This window comes from Pseudopipra pipra, chromosome W (assembly GCF_036250125.1).
Source record: "Pseudopipra pipra isolate bDixPip1 chromosome W, bDixPip1.hap1, whole genome shotgun sequence".
Taxonomy (NCBI): Eukaryota; Metazoa; Chordata; class Aves; order Passeriformes; family Pipridae; genus Pseudopipra; species Pseudopipra pipra.
Window position 1 is genome coordinate 39,261,344 of NC_087580.1, and position 21,368 is coordinate 39,282,711.

General features: G+C 49.0%; 2 long non-coding RNA genes and 1 pseudogene across 2 annotated transcripts; 2 read left to right on the forward strand and 1 right to left on the reverse strand.

Moving 5' to 3' along the window:
- Positions 1-21,368, reverse strand: part of LOC135405243 (zinc finger protein 850-like) — a 419,536-nt pseudogene that overhangs the window by 251,069 nt on the left and 147,099 nt on the right.
- On the forward strand, positions 1,191-1,748 carry LOC135405668 (uncharacterized). Its single transcript, XR_010425926.1, has 3 exons — positions 1,191-1,239; positions 1,373-1,522; positions 1,681-1,748. It is a non-coding gene; the product is annotated as an uncharacterized LOC135405668 (long non-coding RNA).
- LOC135405633 (uncharacterized) lies at positions 2,179-2,833 on the forward strand. The gene is made up of 3 exons (XR_010425885.1): positions 2,179-2,272; positions 2,545-2,601; positions 2,751-2,833. It is a non-coding gene; the product is annotated as an uncharacterized LOC135405633 (long non-coding RNA).

The window sequence follows — 21,368 nt, forward strand, 5'->3', positions numbered from 1 at the left end:
GTTTGCAGTGCAGACTGTTAAAGCCCTGCTGCGCCAGCTGCTGGATGAGGACGTGTTGATGGCGATCGGTCGCAAGTGTGGCTGGGACATGCTCCTCAAGGCTGACAGCCACCACTATGCAGTGGGTCTGCTGGCCAGGTAAGAGCCCTTTCTCCCCACTGCCCCACACCCCCACAGGTCATTTCTGCCCTGTGCAGAGGCCACCCCACACAGTGCCCGTGCTGCTGGGCCAGAGGGCCTTGGCAGCCAGGGATGGCTGAGCAGAGTGGAAAAGGCGGAGAGAGGCGGCTGCACAGGAGGAGCCACCTCCCAAAGTGCCCACGTCCTCTCCTGGGCTGGTGGTCAAAGACCAGGCCTGTGTGAGTCAGTCCCAGGAGAGCTTTGCCCACCTGGCTCAGGGTCTCTGGCACCTTTATTCCCCCTTGCAGGGAGCTGTGCCGTGTCTCCCTCTCCTTCGGTCACCGCATCGCCGTCAGCCTGCTCCCGCGGCTCAGCAGGGGAGACCCCCTGTGGGAACTGCCTGCCCTGGCGTTCCTGGTGGAGGTGAGCCTGATGGCGAGCGCTGCCTGGCCCAGCTGCCTCCCCCTCTCTGCCCTCTCACAGCTGCAGCCGCCCGGGACGGTGCCTGCACCCTGTGCTGCTGCCTGGGCCCAGCCCCGGGCGGGTCCGGGCTCCTGCCGGCCGGGCACCCTGTCACTGCTCCCTGCCTTTCAGGTCCTGCACTGCCTGAACCCCAGACAATATGGGCCCAGCGTCCTGCAGATTATTTCCAGGCACCTGCGCAGTCAGTGCCCGGAGAGGCGTCGCCTGGCGCTCCGAGGCCTGGTGGTGCTCAGCAAGGCTCCCTCAATGGTGAGCAGGGGGCAGGGGCTGAAGCCGGGCCAGCAGCGTGCGGCTGTGCAAGGCAGTAGCTTGGCCTTGGCTGGCCTTTGGCAGCTGTGGCAGCTGCTCCCAGCTCTCCTCCTCCCCGTTCAGCTGCCCGACTCCTTTGGGACGCACCTTTGGCCTCTGGGCCCCGCGGCAGCAGCGTGGGGCTGCACCACAGCATTGTGTTCCACACAGGCTATGAGCATGCGGAGCCTGAGTGAAAGCCTCCTGGAGCTACTGCAGGATGCAGACACGGACGCAGTTCAGATGACCCTCTCCGCGTTCATCAACATTCTGCGCTTCCAAATGGTCAAAATATCCAGCCCAATAGCCCTGAAGTTGCTTGAGGCTCTGCGGCCACTCTTTGACAACGTGAGGCTCTGTGCCCCTCATCGTGGGCACTGAGTGCTGCCAGGAAACTTTGGGCCCAGTGTCTTTTCAGGCCTGTGCCCCGATGGGCCTGGAGAAGCCAGTGCTGAGGTCTTTTCCTCTTCCTTTGCACCAGGAGCACAGCCAGCTGCAGCAGCTCTCCATGCTCCTCTTCCGGGAGCTGATGGAAGCGACAGAGAGGAGCAAGAGCCTAAAGCCACACGTGTACCTGAGTCTGGTGCCATTCTACTTCAACTGGCACAATGAGAACCAGCGTGTGGCAGAGGTGAGGACTCGTGGGCTCTGTTGTCCCCATGGCAGGAGGCTGCTGTGCCTCCTGCCCTGGCCCATGGTCGCCTGCAGCCTCCTCCTGGCCTTGGTGCAGGGATGCGGGTGCTGTGCCCTGGGCTGCGGTGCCATGGCCCGCTCTCTGTTGCTGTGCAGGCCTCTTGGAGAGCACTGTTTGGTGCAGCCAAGTTCCTGAAGTGGTGGGATCTTGAGGACTTGGTGACCATGGAGGAGCCATGGAGGTTTCCCGAGTGCCTGGTAAGGACGGCCCCAAAGCCCCAGCCCCTGATGCCCAATGTGTGGGGCTGGCAGGGTGCCTGTGTCCACTGCTGCACCCACAGACACCAGCCTGTGCCCCACACACTGCTCCCTTCCTTGGGGCGTGCGGGCTCTTTTCCAGGCTCCCTTGCCCCCACAGCCAGGCTGCCATAGAGCCCCGGCCCAGCTGGGCTGTGGAGCAGGGCCGCCCCACGGCTCCCCAGGAGCACCCAGCCCTCTGCTCCCCCCAAAGCCCGGCCCCAGCAGCTGCTGGCCAGGCCTCAGGGCTCTGCGGGCAGGGGAGCCCCGTGCTGGGGGCAGGGAGTGCCCGGCCAAGGGGCAGAGCCTGAGCCCAGCCTTCCCTCCATGCCCTGGCGCTCTTTGCAGCTGGAAAAGGACAGGAGCCGAGTGGGCCAGTACGTGCGCCAGGCCCTGCCGTTCCTGGAGAGCCCAGAGGAGCCCCTGCGAAAGCTGGCCATCAAGTTTCTGGGTGAGCCACAAGGCCGGGGTCCCTCCCCACCCCGCTGCAGCTCGGCCCCAGCCCCGGCTGCTGCAGCGGCAGCAGGATGCGGCCCAGGGCATGTGGAGCCCCAAGTGGCCCCGAGCGCCTGCTGCCGCCCTGTGCCAGCCCAGCCCTGGGGCGTCCCCATGCGGGAAGGCCCCGGGCTCAGCCCTGCCAGGGCAGGAGGCCGTGTGGCCGGGCTGGCAGCGCCGCTGCGGGGGACCTGTGCCTCTGGGGCCTGACAGGCTCTGTGTTCCCAGGGATCGCCGCCAGGTCCATGAAGCAGGAGCAGCCAGAGCTGCAGCTCATCTGCCAGGGTGAGCGAGGGCACCTTCCAGCTGATCCCCTTGGGCCCTGCTCCCTCCTGGCCATGGCAAGAGCTGGCTGGGATGGCCCTGGCAGGAGGGGCTCCTCACGTCCCCACACCCCTGGCCTCTCACCTTGGCTCTCTTCCTTTCTCTTCCAGCCCTTCAAGACATGACTGATGACAGCCCTGCCGTCTCAAACCTGGCCATTGAAACGCTCCACATCATCAGAGCTGTACGGAGGACTTCATTCTTCTCATTCTGGTAGTCTCCGTTGCTGCCTCTTCCAGCCCGTAGAGGCGAGACAGAAAACATCAGACTCGCCATGGCAGGCCTGGCAATTCAACACTTGCTCGCCGGCTCCTCAGAAAATTAACACTTTTATACAATTTTCAGATATGATTAAATGCATATTCAAGTGATTACAACATCTATCAATGCATATTAATAATAGGCGGAGTATAGGTGGAGCTCAGGTGGGGCTTGGGGTGGTGCTTCTCTTGGCTCCCCATTTCGAGGGGTAGTTCCGATCTTCATCCATAGGGCAGGGGTCTCTAATTCCTCTTCCTCAGCTTGATCCTTCTTCCTTTCCATTGTTCTTGACCCGCTCACTGAAGCTTGGAAAAGGCCCTGGCTCCAGGCCTATTTCTCCTATTCAAATGTCTACCTGATCCTGTTATACTTCTAATTTATTGCTTCTAAGCCTATTACATGTTCTTGTACTATTCTCTTAAGCTTTGGTCCAGTAAGTAGAACAGAACGGGTACAGATCGTTTTAATATTGGTAACTTGTTTGCAGGCCCAAATCAACTTGTTTGCAGACCCAAATCTCTTAGTTAACTCTTTGGGGCCGAGCCTCCTATATCATCCCCCCTTTCTGTTTAGAATTTACAAATTCCTTCGTCAAGCTCTAATGGATTTTGGTAGGTGTGCATCACAGCCCACATTATCTGCATCTTTCTAACCATGATGCTTGATTTGTACCATAGCCAAATAATTAGGATCAGCAGTATAATCATGCTAGCTCCTAAAACCAATATTGAATGTATCAAATAGTGGAACACTTGTGATGCCGTGGGGGAGTATCCAGTAGAGATATCCAACCAGTGATGTTCTCCCACTTTTTCCACTTTGGTTAAGACAGTTTTTATATTCTCAGTGTTGTGTTCCACTTGCAGAGCATTCGTTTAGTCGTTCTGTTTACTTCCTGGACCAGTTCTTCTATATCAGGATGTTTAAGCATTGCTTTAGAAGATTAATGTTCATTCCTGTCTGCAATTTTAGCACATCGTGATACGTTGTATAATCAGCTTCAATCAATTGTCTAGTAGTCACTAGAATGATATAATCAAAGTCACAGCCTATTATTTTAGTAAAACAAAAAAATTAGTACCACTCACTACTTCATGACAAGTATCTATGGTAAAATTAACACAAAAGATTCTAACACATGCACAACCATTTCCTACATAATAGACTTGTGATTGGGTTTTAGTATGGGGAAGAATTTCAAAGGTACACACACTATCTTCAGTATCTAAGCATAAATCTTCATTTTCTACGACAGCATTTTCACAGATATATCCTAATTGTCCTTTAGGAATACATGCCTCAGGACTGACTGATTGTCACTTTTTCTTGGTGTGATCATAACTTGCCCAAACATTATGGTCTATGGGTCTGACAATCACATTTTGGTGTATGGCTCCTAATGTCAGGATAGGAAAGATGGTCTTTTCTTTAGCTGCACTGATAGTGAGCACATAAACTTCAATTTGTTCATGTTAAGGGTTGTAAGTGAAGTTCCCTAACTGCCACCACGCCTGGTAATTTTTCTCAAATTGTGTAGTAGAACTGTTTCTAGCTATTATTTCTCTTACCTCCTGTGGTAATACTCTTGAAGTTCCTTCTCTTAATATTCCTGCAGCTACAGATTGTACCCACTGTTGAGTTTGGAGACATTGTATTGCAAGTGCAAACCTTTTATGGATGACACCAGCATAGTGAATAATTTTGGTGAAATCTTTTGCAGTGTGGTTAGCTACTAATGTTAACAATTTAACTGCCAATGATTGTGTTTCTGCCAAAGTGAGCAAAGATGATCTTAAAGGGACTTTGAATTTTCCTAGATCAGATGTGACAGCACTTAGTTTATTCCCTAATACTTCTTGATCTATGGTGTTTAATACACTTAATCCTGTGCCAAACCATCCGGTTACATCTCTCTGAATTCTGGTACGAGGGGATCTGGCCATCATCTATGCATGCCAGCCTTTAAGGCTTTGCTGAATACAGGGCTGACAATCTTTTTGTATGTTTGATATGTTTACTTGAAGGTTTATTCGAACCCTCTTCAGTGAATTGGTGGGATCTAACAACAGCTTCTGCTCATTTGAGTGTCTAATCATGTAAGGTCCAGCATAAGTTAAATTGTGGACACTCTCACAGGCTAAAGAAGGAGTTGTAGAACTGGTGGTGGTCTTAGTCAATGGGGTGGTAGGAGATTTGCTGGTTGGAAATCTCCTGGTTATATTTCCTTCCCTGAATGTCCACTGACACATCACAGAAACTGATTTATCTAGAGTGAAGGTGTGCCAACACTGATCAGCCACTAATTACATTTCACAGAAACGTCAATTCTGGGTGACCATCTGATCTGTGCCTATTAAAACACTTGCATTGTATGGGGTACCAGGATTTTACCAATTATTCAGTACCCTCGTTCCTTGGAGGACTATAACAGATGCATTGTATTGGTTCAGTTCAGATGAATTCAGAATATCTGTATTTATAGCAAATCATAGACTAGAATTCCCATTATAGGCCTGAGACCATAATAATTTTTGGGCAAGAGTTTGATTCAGCACTAATGTACTTATCAGTCCAAAGATCAGCATTGAGGAGGCTTGATAGTAGATGATTCCTCTCCCGAGGTCCATGCTTCCTCTGGAACCCTCTTGACTCGAGAGCAGTGGATCCACGTGGGTTTCTCTTTCACCCAGATCACTGTGAAGGTGGTCATCAGCACCTGCTGGGGTCCATCCCACTTCTCTCGTGGTGGATCTCCTGAAAGATTCTTAACATATACCTGATCACCAGGGTTGAATGGATGTAACTCACAATCAGGCTGCTTGGGTTGGTGCTCTAACACCACTGTAGCATTTTTCTGCAATTGTTTTCCTACAGCCATAACATGATCACACACATATTGATTACTGATTTGATCTACAGCTTCACTATTCACAGTTTGCATCATGTAGGGTCTGCCCAATAGAATTTCAAATGGACTCAGTTTCCCTTTTGATCTTGGCTTGACCCTTAGCCTGATTAAAGCAATAAGTAAAGCTTGATACCAATGAAAATTTGTTTCTTGACATATTTTAGATTCATCTTTTCTACTTGCCCATTTGCTTGGAGTCTGTAGGGCATATGCAGTTGCCAATTGATTTTTAGTGCTTTACTTATTGCTTGTACAATTCATGCACAAAAGTGTGAACCTCTATCTGAAGAGATGCTCTTAGGCATTCCAAACCATGGTATAATCTCATTCAACAAGACTTTAACCACTCCTTTTGATTCATTTTTTTCTACATGGGAAAGCTTCAGGCCATCCAGAAAATGTGTCAGTCAAAACTAAGAGATAACAGGACACCCCCCCTTTTCTTGGGAGCTCAGAGAAATTAATTTGCCAAATTTCACCTGGGAAATGCCCTTTACTTATTGCCCTTTGGTGTATTTCTGTTCCAGTATTTCAGACAAAGTTCACATTGGGATGTGACTGGCTCTATTGTGGTAAATAAATTTGGTCCTGCTACTCTAGTCCTTAAATGCTAATAGAGTGAGTCTAAGCCCCAATAGTTTTATCATGTTTTACTTTTACAAATTGCCACACTAATTTTTCTAACAGTATTAACTGACCTGTTTTTAGTTAACCTCACCCATTGTCTAACACCTTACCTTCATTTTCATGTATCCACTTTTAATCTGTTTCTTGATATTCTACCTGTTGATCTGTGTCTAGTTCTTCTAGCACTAAAGCTGCTGCTGGTAGTTCTTTACTTCTTGCAGCAGCTAATTCAGCTTCTGCATCAGCTTTTCTGTTTCTTATTTCCAGGACAGTGTTACCTTTCAGGTGTCCTTGGCAGTGCATAATTGCCACCTGAGAGGGGAGTTGTACAGCTTCTAATAATCATAGAGTTTCTTCAGTATATTCCACAACTTTTCCTTGAAGAGTTAAAAGTCCTCTTTTTCCAAATTGCTCCATGAGCGTGAACTATGCCAAAGGCATATTTGGTACTGTCCATTGAACACATTCTCCTTGTTTTTCAGTAACAATCAATAGATCATTCACATATTATAAAAGTACACCCTTTCCCGGTGGTGACTGCCATTGTTCCAATTCTTTAGCTAATTAATTCCCAAAATTGTGGCAATATTTTCTAACCCTTAAGGTAACACTGTCCAAATGAGATGAGTTTTCCTTCCTGTGGTGGGATTTTCCCACTTGAAGGCAAATATCCTTTGACTTTCCTGTGTTAAGGGAAGGCAGAAAAAGGCATCTCTTAAGTCTAATACTGTGAACCAAATTACACTTTCTTTTAATATTGTTAATAAGGTATATAGGTTTGCAACAGCTGCATGTATGTTTTAGCTATTTTATTTACTGCTCTTAAATCCTGAGCCAACCTATGTGTTCCATTTGTCTTTTTGACTGGTAAAATTGGGGTGTTGCAATCTGATTCACACTCTACAAAACCTTAATTTCAAAAAGTTGTCTATTATTGGCTCAATTCCTCTTCTATCTTCCAGCTTCAGTGCATATTGCTTCCTAACTACTGGGTTTGCTCCTGTCTGTAATTCTATTTCAATGGGAGCTGCTCTTTTTGACTTTCCTGGTGTTTCAATAGCCCAAACTCCTGGGTATACCTGATCTAAAATTTGATTGACATTTGAATTACCCTGGCTTGGCTCCACATAGCTCATTGCTAAACTCAGAGCTGCTATTAATTGTTCTTCCTTTACCTTAAGTTCAATTTTACCTTGTTTGAATTCTATTACAGCTCCCAGATTTTCTAGTAGGTCTCTGCCCAATACCAGTTTGGATAAATTTGGTAAATACAAAAACTGATGCACTCCCATTTGTTTTCCAATTTTGAACTTTAGGGGTTTCAAAAGAAAGCTTTTCTGATTGGCCAGTGGCACCCACGACTTAAACATATTTATCACTTTTAAGTATTAATTCAAAACAGAAAATGTAGCTCCAGTATCAATTAGAAAATCTAATTCTTCTTTTTCTTCCCCTAGTTTGATTTTTACCAGCAGGTCCCCTAGCACTGGCCTGCCGGCCCCCCCTTCACTCAGTACTCTGTAAGCAACAACAGCCTCTCCTGTGCCTGTATTTCCACCTGTGAATTCAGGGCATTCTTGCTTCCAGTGTCCCTCTTTTCTGCAATATGCACACTGGTTCTACCCAACCTTGTCTGTCGGGGAGGCAAACCTTACATCTGTTACACAAGGCTCACACATATAACTAACAGTTGCAAAACTGACAAATCTTAATTCTAGGTCTTATCCAAAGTGATGTGCTTATAGTTAACTCTTCAGCACTACCTCTCATATGGCAACTCTTAGCATGATAATACCTTTAACTCTGTGCTCCTGGATGTTTCAAGGTAAGCAAGATATATCAGGTACACAATAACAATACTTGGCCAAATACAAACAAAACCAGACCAGACCAGAGGGGATATTCCCCCGGGAGAGCCTCCTCTCCCGTGTCCCCTGCGAGACGGCGTCCCGCCTCGACTCACGGGTATCCAGAACCAGAACAAACAAAACCAGAAACCAGATACAAATACCTTTTATCAATAGGCAGTGTTCTTGTCCAGCCCCCGCAAGAAGCCACCGAAGAAGGGAGCCCCTTCGGGTAAAAAGACTTACCCGAGGGCGCCCAAGGGGGTCCCGTCCTCCGGGGGATTCCGCAGCCGGGTGGAGAAGGTGTGCTGCTGCAGGTCGCCAAGTGAATCCGAAAAATCGGTCCGAGGAACTCCTCAGAGAATTTTTATCTCTAAGCAGCAAGGTATTTGTTTATTCGACACTGGGAGCAAGGCAGCTCGCGCTGGACAAACTTGCTCGAAGGCTTCACACAAAATCAGCATTTTTATACAATCTTCAGATGTGATTAAATGCATACTCAAGTGATTACAACATCTATCTATGCATATTAATAATAGGTGGAGTATAGCTGGAGCTCAGGCCGGGCTTGGGGCGGTGCTTCTCTTGGCCCTCAATTTTGGGGGGTCTGGGGGCTTAAACTCATCTTCTTCAGCCTGACCCTTCTTCTCTTCCATTGATCTTGACCCGCTCACTGAAGCTTGGGAAAACCTCCCTGATCCTGTTGTATTTCTAATTTATTGCTTCTAGGCCTATTACATGTTCTTGTACTATTCTCTGAAGCTTTGGTCCAGAAAGTAGAATAGAACGAAAACAGATCATCTTGGATGTTGGTAGCTTGTTAGCAGGCCCAAATTTCTTAGTTAACTCTTTTGGACCTGGCCTCCTGTTTCAGTGAGATCGGCCATTGCAGCGCAGGGCAGAAAAAAGGGAACAGCAACTCTTTCCACCAGGAAAAAAAGTCTGGATCCACTGGATTCAGGTGCAGTTGATAGGGCAGCCTGGGCACTTCTTGGGCAGCAAGAACTTTCTGTGGTGGCACCTTTTGTCTGGCAGGAATCTTCAGTAGGATTCAATTTTTGAGGAGGTGGGACCGGCGATTGAATCACAGGGCTGAGAAAAGGGAACAGCAGCTCTTTCCACGAGGAAAAAAAGTCTGGAACCTTTGGCTTCAGGTGTAGTTGTGGCAGTCTGGGTACTTCTTGGGCAGGAAGACCTTTCTGTGGTGGTACCTTTTCTCTAGGAATCTTCATTTCGATTCAATGTTCCAGGAGGTGGGACCAGCCATTGCAGCACAGGGCAGAAAAAAGGGAACAGTAGCTCTTTCCACCAGGAAAAAAAGTCTGGAAGCTTTGGCTTCAAGTGCAGTTGGGGCAGCCTGGGAACTTCTGGGGCAGCAGGAGTTTTCTGTGGTGGCACATTTTGTCTGGCAGGAATCTTCATTTGGATTCTATTTTCCAGAAGTTTGGACTGGCCATTGCAGCGTAGGCCTGAAAAAAGGGAACAGCAGCTCTTTCCAGCAGGAAAAAAAGTCTGGATCCTTTGGCTTCAGATACAGTTGGTGCAGCCTGGGAACTTCTTGGGCAACAAAGAACTTTCTGTGGTGGCACCTTTTGTCTGGCAGGAATCTTCATTTGGATTCAATTTTTCTAGGAGGTGGGACCGGCCATTGCAGAGCAGGGCTGAAAAAAGGGAACAGCAGCTCTTTCCACCAGGAATAAAAGTCTGGAAGCTTTGGCTTTGAGGTGCAGTTGTTGGGGCAGCCTGGGCACTTCTTGGGCAGCAAGAACTTTCTGTGGTGGCAAGTTTTGTCTGGCAGGAATCTTCATTTGGATCCAATTTTTTAAAAGGAGGGACCGGCCATTGCAGAGCAGGGCTGAAAAAAGGGAACAGCAGTTTTTTCCACCAGGAAAAAAAGTCTAGAAGCTTTGACTTTGAGGTTCATTTGGTGGGGCAGCCTGGGCACTTCTTGGGCAGCAAGACTTTCTGTGGTGGCACCTTTTGTCTGGCAGGAATCTTCATTTACATTAAATTTTCCAGGTGGTGGGACCGGCCATTGCAGCGCAGGGCAGAAAAAAAGGAACAGCAGCTCTTTCCACCAGGAAAAAGAGTCTGGAAGATCTGGCTTTGAGGTGCAGTTGTTGGGGTAGCCTGGGCACTTCTTGGGCAGGAAGAGCTTTCTGTGGTGGCACATTTTCTCTGGCAAGGATCTCCATTTAGATTCAGTTTTTCAGGAGGTGGGACCGGCAATTGCAGCGCAGGGCTGAAAAAAGGGAACAGCAGCTCCTTCAATCAGGAAAAAAAGTCTGGAAGCTTTGGCTTTGAGGTGTAGTTGTTGGGGCAGCCTGGGCACTTCTTGGGCAGCAAGATCCTTCTGTGGTGGCACCTTTTGTCTGGCAGGAATCTTCAGTTGGATTGAATTTTCCAGGAGGTGGGACCGGCCATTGCAGCGCAGGGGAGAAAAAAAGGAACAGCAGCTCTTTCCACCAGGAAAAAGAGTCTGGAAGATCTGGCTTTGAGGTGCAGTTGTTGGGGTAGCCTGGGCACTTCTTGGGCAGGAAGACCTTTCTGTGGTGGCACATTTTCTCTGGCAAGGATCTCCATTTAGATTCAGTTTTTCAGGAGGTGGGACCGGCAATTGCAGCGCAGGGCTGAAAAAAGGGAACAGCAGCTCCTTCAATCAGGAAAAAAAGTCTGGAAGCTTTGGCTTTGATGTGCAGTTGTTGGGGCAGCCTGAGCACTTCTTGGGCAGGAAGAGTTTTCTGTGGTGGCACCTTTTGTCCGGCAGGAACCTTCAATTGGAGTAAATTTTTCAGGAGGTGGGACTGGCCATTGCAACGCAAGGCTGAAAAAAGGGAACAGCAGCTCTTTCCACCAGGAAAAAAAGTCTGGATCCTTTGGCTTTGAGGTGCAGTTCTTGGGGCAGCCTGGGCACTTCTTGGGCAGCAAGAGTTTTCTGTGGTGGCAACTTTTGTCTGGCAGGAATCTTTATCTGGAGTCTATTTTGGATGTTACTTTGACCTATTCAGGAGTTGCCTAAAAAAAAGGGAATTAGCAGCCCTTTCCCTGAGGAAAAAAACTCTGGAAGGTTTGACTTTGAGGTTCAGTTTTTGGGGCAGCCTGGGCACCTCTTGGGCAGAAAGAGTTTTCTGTGGTGGCAACTTTTGTCTGGTAGGAATCTTCATTTGGATTCAATCTTCCAGAAGGTGGGACAGGCCATTGCAGCACAGGACAGAAAAAAGGGAACAGCAGCTCTTTCCACCAGGAAAAAAAGGCTGGAAGCTTTGGCTTTGAGGTGCAGTTGTTGGGCACCCTGGGCACTTCTTGGGCAGCAAGAGCTTCCTGTGGAGGCACCTTTTGTCTAGCAGGAATCTTCATTAGGATTGAAGTTTTCAGGAGGTGGGACCGGCCATTGCAGCGCAGGGCAGAAAAAAAGGAACAGCAGCTCTTTCCACCAGGAAAAAAGTCTGGAAGCTTTGGCTTTGAGGTGCAGTTGTTGGGGCAGCCTGGGCACTTCTTGGGCAGCAAGAGCTTCCTGTGGTGGCAACGTTTGTCTGGCAGGAATCTTCAGTTGGATTCAATTTTCCAGAAGGTGGGACCGGCCATTGCAGCGCAGGGCTGAAAAAAGGGAACAGCAGCTCTTTCCACCAGGAAAAAAAGTCCGGATCCTTTGCCTTCAGGTGCAGTTGTTGGGGCAGCCTGGGCACTTCTTGGGCAGCAAGACTTTCTGTGGTGGCAGCTATTGTCTGGCAGGAATCTTCATTTGGACTGAAGTTTTCAGGAGGTGGGACCGGCCATTGCAGCGCAGGGCTGAAAAAAGGGAACAGCAGCTCTTTCCACCAGGAAAAAAAGTCAGGAAGTTTTGGTTTTCAGGTGCAGTTGTTGGGGCAGACTGGGAACTTCTTGGGTAACAAAGATTTTTCTGTGGTGGCACCTTTTGTCTGGCAGGAATCTTCATTTGGAGTAAATTGTTCCAGGAGGTGGGACCGGTCATTGCAGCGCAGGGCAGAAAAAAGGGAACAGCAGCTCTTTCCACCAGGAAAAAAAGTCTGGATCCTTTGGCTTTGAGGTGCAGTTGTTGGGGCAGCCTGGGCACCTCTTGGGTAGGAAGAGTTTTCTGTGGTGGCAACTTTTGTCTGGTAGGAAACTTTATTTGGATTCAATCTTCCAGAAGGTGGGACAGGCCACTGCAGTACAGGGCTGAATAAAGGGAACAGCAGTTTTTTCCACCAGGAAAAAAAGTCTGGAAGCTTTGGCTTCAGGTGTAGTTGTTGGGGCAGCCTAGGCACTTCTTGGGCAGCAAGAACTTTCTGTGGTGGCACCTTTTGTCTGGCAGGAATCTTAAGCTGGATTCAATTTTTTAAAAGGAGGGACCGGCCATTGCAGCGCAGGGCTGAAAAAAGGGAACAGCAGCTCTTTCCACCAGGAAAAAATGTCAGGAAGCTTTGAGGTGCAGTTGTTGGGGCAGCCTGGGCACTTCTGGGGCAGCAAGTACTTTCTGTGGTGGCAACTTTTGTCTGGCAGGAATGTTTATCTGGAGTCTATTTTGGATTTTACATTGACCTATTCAGGAGTGGGCTAAAAAAAAGGGAATTAGCAGCCCTTTCGCTCAGGTGAAATAGTCTGGAAGGTTTGACTTTGAGGTTCAGTTGTTGGGGCAGCCTGGGCACCTCTTGGGCAGGAAGAGCTTTCTGTGGTGGCAACTATTGTCTGGTAGGAATCTTTATTTGGATTCAATCTTCCAGAAGGTGGGACCGGCCATTACAGCGCAGGCCTGAAAAAAGGGAACAGCAGCTCTTTCCACCAGGAAAAAAAGTCTGGAAGCTTTGAGGTGCAGTTGTTGGGGCAGCCTGGGCACTTCTCTGGCAGCAAGAACTTTCTGTGGTGGCACCTTTTGTCTGGCAGCAATCTTCATTTGGATTGAATTTTTCAGGAGGTGGGACCGGTCATTGCAGCGCAGGGCACAGAAAAGGGAACAGCATCTCCTTCCACCAGGAAAAAATAGATGGAAGCTTTGGCTTAAGGTGTAGTTCGTGCAGGCGGGGAACTTCTTGAGCAGGAAGAGCTTCCTGTGGTGGCACCTTTTGTCTGGCAGCAATCTTCATTTGGATTGAATTTTTCAGGAGGTGGGACCGGTCATTGCAGCGCAGGGCACAGAAAAGGGAACAGCAGCTCCTTCCACCAGGAAAAAATAGATGGAAGCTTTGGCTTAAGGTGTAGTTCGTGCAGGCGGGGAACTTCTTGGGCAGGAAGAGCTTCCTGTGGTGGCACCTTTTGTCTGGCAGGAATCTTCAGGTGGATTCAATTTTCCAGGAGGTGGGACCGGCCATTGCAGCGCAGGGCTGAAAAAAGTGAACAGCAGCTCTTTCCACCAGGAAAAAAGAATGGAAGCTTTGGCTTCAGGTGTAGATGTTGGGGCAGCCTGGGCACTTCTTGGGCAGGAAGTGTTTTCTTTGGTGGCACCTTTTGTCTGGCAGGAATCTTCATTTGGAGTAAATTTTTCCAGGAGGTGGGACCGGCCATTGCAGCGCAGGCCTGAAAAAAGGGAACAGCAGCTCTTTCCACCAGGAAAAAAAGTCTGGATCCTTTGGCTTTGAGGTGCAGTTCTTGGGGCAGCCTGGGCACTTCTTGGGCAGTAAAGAGCTTCCTGTGGTGGCAACTTTTGTCTGGCAGGAATCTTTATCTGGAGTCTATTTTGGATGTTACTTTGACCTATTCAGGAGTGGGCTAAAAAAAAGGGAATTAGCAGCCCTTTCCCTCAGGAAAAATAGTCTGGAAGGTTTGACTTTGAGGTTCAGTTGTTGGGGCAGCCTGGGCACCTCTTGGGCAGGAAGAGTTTTCTGTGGTGGCAACTTGTGTCTGGTAGGAATCTTTATTTGGATTCAATCTTCCAGAAGGTGGGACCGGCCATTGCAGCACAGGGCATCCAAAAGGGAACAGCAGCGCTTTCCACCAGGAAAAAAAGGCTGGAAGCTTTGGATTTGAGGTGCAGTTGTTGGGCACCCTGGGCACTTCTTGGGCAGCAAGAACTTTCTGTGGTGGCACCTTTTGTCTGGCAGGAATCTTCATTTGGATTGAAGTTTTCAGGAGGTGGGACCGGCCATTGCAGCGCAGGGCAGAAAAAAAGGAACAGCAGCTCTTTCCACCAGGAAAAAAGTCTGGAAGCTTTGGCTTTGAGGTGCAGTTGTTGGGGCAGCCTGGGCACTTCTTGGGCAGCAAGAGCTTCCTGTGCTGGCGCCTTTTGTCTGGCAGGAATCTTTATCTGGAGTCTATTTTGGGTGTTACTTTGACCTATTCAGGAGTGGGCCAAAAAAAAGGGAATTAGCAGCTCTTTCCATCAGGAAAAAAAAGTCTGGAAGGTTTGACTTTGAGGTTCATTTGGTGGGGCAGCCTGGGCACTTCTTGGGCAGCAGGACTTTCTGTGGTGGCACCTTTTGTCTGGCAGGAATCTTCATTTGGATTGAAGTTTTCAGGAGGTGGGACCGGCCATTGCAGCGCAGGGCAGAAAAAAAGGAACAGCAGCTCTTTCCACCAGGAAAAAATGTCTGGAAGCTTTGGCTTTGAGGTGCAGTTTTTGCGCAGCCTGGGCACTTCTTGGGCAGGAAGACCTTTCTGTGGTGGCACATTTTCTCTGGCAAGGATCTTCATTTAGATTCAGTTTTTCAGGAGGTGGGACCGGCCATTGGAGCACAGGGCAAAAAAAAAGGGAACAGCAGCTCCTTCAATCAGGAAAAAAACTCTGGAAGCTTTGGCTTTGAGGTGCAGTTGGTGGGGCAGCCTGGGCACTTCTTGGGCAGCAAGACTTTCTGTGGTGGCACCTTTTATCTGGCAGGAATCTTCATTTGGATTGAAGTTTTCAGGAGGTGGGACCGGCCATTACAGCGCAGGGCAGAAAAAAGGGAACAGCAGCTCTTTCCACCAGGAAAAAAAGGCTGGAAGCTTTGGCTTCAGGTGCAGATGTTGGGGTAGCCTGGGCACTTCTTGGGCAGCAAGAGCTTTCTGTGGTGGCACCTTTTGTCTGGCAGCAATCTTCAGTTGGATTCAATTTTTCAGGAGGTGGGACCGGTCATTGCAGCGCAGGGCACAGAAAAGGGAACAGCAGCTCTTTCCACCAGGAAAAAAAGTCTGAAAGCTTTGGCTTCAGGTGTAGATGTTGGGGCAGCCTGGGCACTTCTTGTGCAGGAAGTGTTTTCTTTGGTGGCACCTTTTGTCTGGCAGGAATCTTCATTTGGAGTAAATTTTTCCAGGAGGTGGGACCGGCCATTGCAGCGCAGGCCTGAAAAAAGGGAACAGCAGCTCTTTCCACCAGGAAAAAAAGTCTGGATCCTTTGGCTTTGAGGTGCAGTTCTTGGGGCAGCCTGGGCACTTCTTGGGCAGTAAAGAGCTTCCTGTGGTGGCAACTTTTGTCTGGCAGGAATCTTTATCTGGAGTCTATTTTGGATGTTACTTTGACCTATTCAGGAGTGGGCTAAAAAAAAGGGAATTAGCAGCCCTTTCCCTCAGGAAAAATAGTCTGGAAGGTTTGACTTTGAGGTTCAGTTGTTGGGGCAGCCTGGGCACCTCTTGGGCAGGAAGAGTTTTCTGTGGTGGCAACTTTTGACTGGTAGGAATCTTTATTTGGATTCAATCTTCCAGAAGGTGGGACAGGCCATTGCAGCGCAGGGCATCCAAAAGGTAACAGCAGCTCTTTCCACCAGGAAAAAAAGGCTGGAAGCTTTGGATTTGAGATGCAGTTGTTGGGCACCCTGGGCACTTCTTGGGCAGCAAGAACTTTCTGTGGTGGCACCTTTTGTCTAGCAGGAATCTTCATTTGGATTGAAGTTTTCAGGAGGTGGGACCGGCCATTGCAGCGCAGGGCAGAAAAAAGGGAACAGCAGCTCTTTCCAGCAGGAAAAAAAGGCTGGAAGCTTTGGCTTTGAAGTGCAGTTGTTGGGGCAGCCTGGGCACTTCTTGGGCAGCAAAGAGCTTTCTGTGGTAAGACATTTGTCTGTCAGGAATCTTCATCTGGAGTCTATTTTGGATGTTACTTTGACCTATTCATTAGTGGGCTAAAAAAAAAAAAAATTAGCAGCCCTTTCCCTCAGGAAAAATAGTCTGGAAGGTTTGACTTTGAGGTTCAGTTGTTGGGGCAGCCTGGGCACTTCTTGGGAGGAAGAGCTTTCTGTGGTGGCACCTTTTGTTTGGAAGGAATCTTCATTTGGACTGAAGTTTTCAGGAGTTGGGACCGGCCATTACAGCGCAGGGCAGAAAAAAGGGAACAGCAGCTCTTTCCACCAGGAAAAAAAGGCTGGAAGCTTTGGCTTCAGGTGCAGATGTTGGGGTAGCCTGGGCACTTCTTGGGCAGCAAGAGCTTTCTGTGGTGGCACCTTTTGTCTGGCAGCAATCTTCAGTTGGATTCAATTTTTCAGGAGGTGGGACCGGTCATTGCAGCGCAGGGCACAGAAAAGGGAACAGCATCTCCTTCCACCAGGAAAAAATGTCTGGAAGCTTTGGCTTAAGGTGTAGTTCGTGCAGGCGGGGAACTTCTTGGGCAGGAAGAGCTTCCTGTGGTGGCACCTTTTGTCTGGCAGGAATCTTCAGGTGGATTCAATTTTCCATGAGGTGGGACCGGTCGTTGCAGAGCAGGGCTGAAAAAAGTGAACAGCAGCTCTTTCCACCAGGAAAAAAAGTCTGGAAGCTTTGGCTTCAGGTGTAGATGTTGGGGCAGCCTGGGCACTTCTTGGGCAGGAAGTGTTTTCTTTGGTGGCACCTTTTGTCTGGCAGGAATCTTCATTTGGAGTAAATTTTTCCAGGAGGTGGGACCGGCCATTGCAGCGCAGGCCTGAAAAAAGGGAACAGCAGCTCTTTCCACCAGGAAAAAATGGATGGATCCTTTGGCTTTGAGGTGCAGTTCTTGGGGCAGCCTGGGCACTTCTTGGGCAGTAAAGAGCTTCCTGTGGTGGCAACTTTTGTCTGGCAGGAATCTTCATCTGGAGTCTATTTTGGATGTTACTTTGACCTATTCAGGAGTGGGCTAAAAAAAAGGGAATTAGCAGCCCTTTCCCTCAGGAAAAATAGTCTGGAAGGTTTGACTTTGAGGTTCAGTTGTTGGGGCAGCCTGGGCACCTCTTGGGCAGGAAGAGTTTTCTGTGGTGGCAACTTGTGTCTGGTAGGAATCTTTATTTGGATTCAATCTTCCAGAAGGTGGGACCGGCCATTGCAGCGCAGGGCATCCAAAAGGTAACAGCAGCTCTTTCCACCAGGAAAAAAAGGCTGGAAGCTTTGGATTTGAGGTGCAGTTGTTGGGCACCCTGGGCACTTCTTGGGCAGCAAGAACTTTCTGTGGTGGCACCTTTTGTCTAGCAGGAATCTTCATTTGGATTGAAGTTTTCAGGAGGTGGGACCGGCCATTGCAGCGCAGGGCAGAAAAAAAGGAACAGCAGCTCTTTCCACCAGGAAAAAAGTCTGGAAGCTTTGGCTTTGAGGTGCAGTTGTTGGGGCAGCCTGGGCACTTCTTGGGCAGCAAGAGCTTCCTGTGCTGGCACCTTTTGTCTGGCAGGAATCTTTATCTGGAGTCTATTTTGGGTGTTACTTTGACCTATTCAGGAGTGGGCCAAAAAAAAGGGAATTAGCAGCTCTTTCCATCAGGAAAAAAAAGTCTGGAATGTTTGACTTTGAGGTTCATTTGGTGGGGCAGCCTGGGCACTTCTTGGGCAGCAGGACTTTCTGTGGTGGCACCTTTTGTCTAGCAGGAATCTTCATTTGGATTGAAGTTTTCAGGAGGTGGGACCGGCCATTGCAGCGCAGGGCAGAAAAAAAGGAACAGCAGCTCTTTCCACCAGGAAAAAATGTCTGGAAGCTTTGGCTTTGAGGTGCAGTTTTTGCGCAGCCTGGGCACTTCTTGGGCAGGAAGAACTTTCTGTGGTGGCACATTTTCTCTGGCAAGGATCTTCATTTAGATTCAGTTTTTCAGGAGGTGGGACCGGCCATTGGAGCACAGGGCAAAAAAAAAGGGAACAGCAGCTCCTTCAATCAGGAAAAAAACTCTGGAAGCTTTGGCTTTGAGGTGCAGTTGTTGGGGCAGCCTGGGCACTTCTTGGGCAGCAAGACTTTCTGTGGTGGCACCTTTTATCTGGCAGGAATCTTCATTTGGATTGAAGTTTTCAGGAGGTGGGACCGGCCATTACAGCGCAGGGCAGAAAAAAGGGAACAGCAGCTCTTTCCACCAGGAAAAAAAGGCTGGAAGCTTTGGCTTCAGGTGCAGATGTTGGGGTAGCCTGGGCACTTCTTGGGCAGCAAGAGCTTTCTGTGGTGGCACCTTTTGTCTGGCAGCAATCTTCAGTTGGATTCAATTTTTCAGGAGGTGGGACCGGTCATTGCAGCGCAGGGCACAGAAAAGGGAACAGCAGCTCTTTCCACCAGGAAAAAAAGTCTGAAAGCTTTGGCTTCAGGTGTAGATGTTGGGGCAGCCTGGGCACTTCTTGTGCAGGAAGTGTTTTCTTTGGTGGCACCTTTTGTCTGGCAGGAATCTTCATTTGGAGTAAATTTTTCCAGGAGGTGGGACCGGCCATTGCAGCGCAGGCCTGAAAAAAGGGAACAGCAGCTCTTTCCACCAGGAAAAAAAGTCTGGATCCTTTGGCTTTGAGGTGCAGTTCTTGGGGCAGCCTGGGCACTTCTTGGGCAGCAAAGAGCTTTCTGTGGTAAGACATTTGTCTGTCAGGAATCTTCATCTGGAGTCTATTTTGGATGTTACTTTGACCTATTCATTAGTGGGCTAAAAAAAAAAAAAATTAGCAGCCCTTTCCCTCAGGAAAAATAGTCTGGAAGGTTTGACTTTGAGGTTCAGTTGTTGGGGCAGCCTGGGCACTTCTTGGGAGGAAGAGCTTTCTGTGGTGGCACCTTTTGTTTGGAAGGAATCTTCATTTGGACTGAAGTTTTCAGGAGTTGGGACCGGCCATTACAGCGCAGGGCAGAAAAAAGGGAACAGCAGCTCTTTCCACCAGGAAAAAAAGGCTGGAAGCTTTGGCTTCAGGTGCAGATGTTGGGGTAGCCTGGGCACTTCTTGGGCAGCAAGAGCTTTCTGTGGTGGCACCTTTTGTCTGGCAGCAATCTTCAGTTGGATTCAATTTTTCAGGAGGTGGGACCGGTCATTGCAGCGCAGGGCACAGAAAAGGGAACAGCATCTCCTTCCACCAGGAAAAAATAGATGGAAGCTTTGGCTTAAGGTGTAGTTCGTGCAGGCGGGGAACTTCTTGGGCAGGAAGAGCTTCCTGTGGTGGCACCTTTTGTCTGGCAGGAATCTTCAGGTGGATTCAATTTTCCATGAGGTGGGACCGGTCGTTGCAGAGCAGGGCTGAAAAAAGTGAACAGCAGCTCTTTCCACCAGGAAAAAAAGTCTGGAAGCTTTGGCTTCAGGTGTAGATGTTGGGGCAGCCTGGGCACTTCTTGGGCAGGAAGTGTTTTCTTTGGTGGCACCTTTTGTCTGGCAGGAATCTTCATTTGGAGTAAATTTTTCCAGGAGGTGGGACCGGCCATTGCAGCGCAGGCCTGAAAAAAGGGAACAGCAGCTCTTTCCACCAGGAAAAAATGGATGGATCCTTTGGCTTTGAGGTGCAGTTCTTGGGGCAGCCTGGGCACTTCTTGGGCAGTAAAGAGCTTCCTGTGGTGGCAACTTTTGTCTGGCAGGAATCTTCATCTGGAGTCTATTTTGGATGTTACTTTGACCTATTCAGGAGTGGGCTAAAAAAAAGGGAATTAGCAGCCCTTTCCCTCAGGAAAAATAGTCTGGAAGGTTTGACTTTGAGGTTCAGTTGTTGGGGCAGCCTGGGCACCTCTTGGGCAGGAAGAGTTTTCTGTGGTGGCAACTTGTGTCTGGTAGGAATCTTTATTTGGATTCAATCTTCCAGAAGGTGGGACCGGCCATTGCAGCGCAGGGCATCCAAAAGGTAACAGCAGCTCTTTCCACCAGGAAAAAAAGGCTGGAAGCTTTGGATTTGAGGTGCAGTTGTTGGGCACCCTGGGCACTTCTTGGGCAGCAAGAACTTTCTGTGGTGGCACCTTTTGTCTAGCAGGAATCTTCATTTGGATTGAAGTTTTCAGGAGGTGGGACCGGCCATTGCAGCGCAGGGCAGAAAAAAAGGAACAGCAGCTCTTTCCACCAGGAAAAAAGTCTGGAAGCTTTGGCTTTGAGGTGCAGTTGTTGGGGCAGCCTGGGCACTTCTTGGGCAGCAAGAGCTTCCTGTGCTGGCACCTTTTGTCTGGCAGGAATCTTTATCTGGAGTCTATTTTGGGTGTTACTTTGACCTATTCAGGAGTGGGCCAAAAAAAAGGGAATTAGCAGCTCTTTCCATCAGGAAAAAAAAGTCTGGAAGGTTTGACTTTGAGGTTCATTTGGTGGGGCAGCCTGGGCACTTCTTGGGCAGCAGGACTTTCTGTGGTGGCACCTTTTGTCTAGCAGGAATCTTCATTTGGATTGAAGTTTTCAGGAGGTGGGACCGGCCATTGCAGCGCAGGGCAGAAAAAAAGGAACAGCAGCTCTTTCCACCAGGAAAAAATGTCTGGAAGCTTTGGCTTTGAGGTGCAGTTTTTGCGCAGCCTGGGCACTTCTTGGGCAGGAAGACCTTTCTGTGGTGGCACATTTTCTCTGGCAAGGATCTTCATTTAGATTCAGTTTTTCAGGAGGTGGGACCGGCCATTGGAGCACAGGGCAAAAAAAAAGGGAACAGCAGCTCCTTCAATCAGGAAAAAAACTCTGGAAGCTTTGGCTTTGAGGTGCAGTTGTTGGGGCAGCCTGGGCACTTCTTGGGCAGCAAGACTTTCTGTGGTGGCACCTTTTATCTGGCAGGAATCTTCATTTGGATTGAAGTTTTCAGGAGGTGGGACCGGCCATTACAGCGCAGGGCAGAAAAAAGGGAACAGCAGCTCTTTCCACCAGGAAAAAAAGGCTGGAAGCTTTGGCTTCAGGTGCAGATGTTGGGGTAGCCTGGGCACTTCTTGGGCAGCAAGAGCTTTCTGTGGTGGCACCTTTTGTCTGGCAGCAATCTTCAGTTGGATTCAATTTTTCAGGAGGTGGGACCGGTCATTGCAGCGCAGGGCACAGAAAAGGGAACAGCAGCTCTTTCCACCAG